This window comes from Zingiber officinale, chromosome 7A, assembly GCF_018446385.1.
Source record: "Zingiber officinale cultivar Zhangliang chromosome 7A, Zo_v1.1, whole genome shotgun sequence".
NCBI classification, from domain to species: domain Eukaryota; kingdom Viridiplantae; phylum Streptophyta; class Magnoliopsida; order Zingiberales; family Zingiberaceae; genus Zingiber; species Zingiber officinale.
The window spans coordinates 106,420,956-106,424,534 of NC_055998.1; the positions used below are offsets into that span (position 1 = coordinate 106,420,956).

Genomic DNA, 3,579 nt, shown 5'->3' on the forward strand with positions numbered 1-3,579 from the left:
CTTATTCTTCCCATCTTTATATCATTTGATCAACATCTTAATTTGAGCTCCTCTTGGGTTTCATCTTCGCTTCATACAAACCTTTAGCCCATCAAATCGAGTCAAATTAACACAACTACTAACTTGTACATTATTATAGTAAAAAGATAATTATACTCATTCAGGTGTTTTTTATAATTCATTCTAGATTATATGAAGAGATGTAAATTACAATATTAACTTATAGTCGATCATTAAGATAGTTAAAAATTGAAAGTATTTTTTTCCTAGAGAATACATCCTTCGGGAATAAATCCCTTATCCTATTATAATAAATTTGAATATCCCGTAAAATCCTATGAACCATATCAACACACACCTACCATAAAAATGATGGTATTATTAACATATTAAAATAACATATTTAAATCAAACAAGAAATATATATAACAACATTAATTGCAATAATCCTTTTCAAGGGAGTTGTTAGAACATTGTTTTACATGTTTATTTTGTATTTTATTTTAAAAATGTTCTAGATAATCAGACTACATTTCAGATTACTACGGTGGACTGATCAAACAAGTAAACACTTTAAATATTAAATATATAAAACTAAATAAATTTTTGAAAAAAAAACATTAATTACTATTCCAAAATAGGAATGGAAAGGCTGGAAGGCAATCGATGGAATCTAAAGAAAGCCGTCCAAGCAAATTTACAAATAATACATATTTATTTATTTTAAAAAATTTACTACTTTTTTTATGCCCCAAATATAGCTAAGAGTTTATCTTTGTAGCCTGTACAATACCCGTTACCCAAACACGTAGGCAGTCTTTTAAGAGTCCCTACCATTACAATAAATAAATAAATAAAATAAATAAATCGTCGAATTTCATTCTTCACCCCTTTTTAACCTCACAAAGCCGGAGCACCAGGGGTTTCCTCTTTCTTTCTCCACGCGTTCGCTTCCTTCCTTCTAGCTGTGTTCCTTCCTTCCCCGTTCCTTTACCTTCTTTTCTTCTTCCGACCTCCCGGAGAGAGAAAGGGAGAGAGAGAGAGAAAAAAGGGGGGGATCATGTCGGTGCTGGGTCGGTGTTTGGGCGAGCGGCGAGTGCGGCAGCTGCAGAGGACGCTTCGAAACGGCCGCCTCACCCTCATCTGTCTCGTCCTGACCGTCGTCGTTTCGCGAGGGATCGCATCGGAGCCGGCCGGCCACACGACCTACGCCGCCTTCTCCACCGCCAGCCGCAACTCCCCACCGCGCCCTCACCGAGAAGCACCCTGACGCCTCCTCCGCCGACGGCGAAGACGATCCCCTCCGCTCCTCCGTCCCTCTTCCTCGCCCCAAGATCTCCGACTGGGACCGACAGCGCGCCGATTGGCTCCGCGGACACCCCGGTCGGCCCAGCTTCGTGGGGCCCAACAAGCCGCGCGTGCTCCTCGTCACCGGTTCTTCTCCCCAGCCCTGCGAGAATCCCATCGGCGATCATTACCTGCTCAAAGCCATCAAGAATAAGATCGATTATTGCCGCGTCCATGGCCTAGAGATCTTCTACAACATGGCTCTCCTCGACGCGGAGATGGCCGGATTCTGGGCCAAGCTGCCGCTGATTCGCTCGCTTCTTCTCGCTCATCCCGAGGTGGAGTTCCTCTGGTGGATGGACAGCGACGCTATGTTCACGGACATGGCCTTCGAACTCCCTTGGGAGCGCTACGCCCCCTACAATCTCGTGATGCACGGTTGGGACGAGATGGTCTACGACGACCACAACTGGATCGGTCTCAACACCGGCAGCTTCCTGCTTCGCAACTGCCAATGGTCGCTCGACCTCCTCGACGTCTGGGCGCCCATGGGACCTAAGGGAAAGACTCGAATCGAAGCCGGCAAGGTCCTCACCGCCTACCTCAAGGACAGACCTGTCTTCGAGGCCGACGACCAGTCGGCCATGGTCTATCTCCTCGCCACCCAGCGCGAACGTTGGGGCGAAAAGGTCTACCTCGAGAGCGGATACTACCTCCACGGGTATTGGGGTATCCTCGTCGACCGCTACGAGGAAATGATCGAGAATTACCACCCGGGACTCGGCGACCACCGCTGGCCCCTCGTCACCCACTTCGTCGGTTGCAAGCCCTGCGCCAAATTTGGCGATTATCCGGTGGAGCGCTGCCTCAAACAGATGGACCGCGCCTTCAACTTCGGCGACAACCAGATTCTACAGATGTACGGCTTCACTCACAAATCACTCGCGAGTAGAAGGGTGAAACGGATCAGGAATGAGACGACCAACCCTTTGGACTTGCAGGATGAACTAGGACTGCTCCATCCACATTTCAAGGCTTCAAAGGACGCTAAATCTTGAGTAAAAAAGCTTACTTTTTTTTATCATTTTCTTCCCATCTAGTTGAATTTAGGCATGCATCTGCTCGATCGATCGTTCGTTATCTATACAAAGATATATATATTTATAATATGATTTTGTTGTAGTGTTGTGTATCAAACAGTCTGATGGGCATATCAATTAACCATATCTAACCATCTTCTTTACAGTGTCATTGCTTAGGAATTCTTAAACTAGTGTTGGTGGGGCAAGAGAGGGGAGGGAGGTTTCTTTGTCTTTGAAAATATGCATGTCTTGCTACCTTAATTTTCCCCCCGTCGTTGAGAAATTGCTTCGTTCTTGCTATTCATGGTGTTCCTTATCTGGAAGTTACTTGCTGATATATTGTATATGAACTTGTCAAGAGCTGTGAAGGAAAAGTTGTAAGACAAACAATTGCAGCCGTGAAATCTATTTCTGTTTTAAATATCTGTTGTGAATTGTGATTGCTTGCTTCTAGCTTCCTGTCATCATTTTAAATCCATGGTTATATCAAAACCCAATTTTGAGGGCATGAATGATTTATCTTATTTTCTTTCCAGTAGGTGTATTCTAATGATATTGAGTGAGCAAACGTAAAATGGTGAGCATTTTAAAACTGAACAACTAATTGATTTTTTTTTTTTTGGACAAATGGATATAAAATTGATTAATTTGATAACCTTTCGAATTAATCATTTTTAAAAAAAAAATAAATTGCTTAAAATTCGGATAGATGTATGCTAACGATATATACTAGAAATCTTCCGAAGGTTTTTTTTTCGCATGAAACATGCAAAAGAGCAAATTTGTCTTCTGAAAAGAAATTAATTTTATGGCACGGGTGATTTTATTAGATTTATCATATTTTATAAACAACTGGCGTCGTATTTCTTTTAATTGTTAGCTCAAATGGTAATTATCTTGAGACCAGTGTCGGATCGAGATTTTGAGGCCTGAGACGAGCACAAAATATGATGCCCTCAAAGTTTAATATTCATATATTTTTTATCAATATAAATATAATAATATTTGAAACATGAAATCTAAGAATAAAATATAGATAAAATATATTATCAAAAATAATTTCGTAAGCAAATACTAAAAAAAAAAATCCAAACAAAATATAAAATTCATGTTCCGAACTAGTACTTGAATATTATATTTGTCTCGCATTTTTTGAATTAAAAGTATTAATTAAATTTACATAATTAACTTTCTCAATGATTATTTTCTC

The 3,579-nt window shown here is 40.9% G+C and overlaps 1 pseudogene; it reads left to right on the forward strand.

Annotated features, from left to right (window-relative positions):
• The first annotated feature begins 917 nt into the window (after window positions 1-917).
• Window positions 918-2,532, forward strand: LOC122001955 (annotated as a pseudogene).
• The last annotated feature ends 1,047 nt before the right edge of the window (window positions 2,533-3,579 follow it).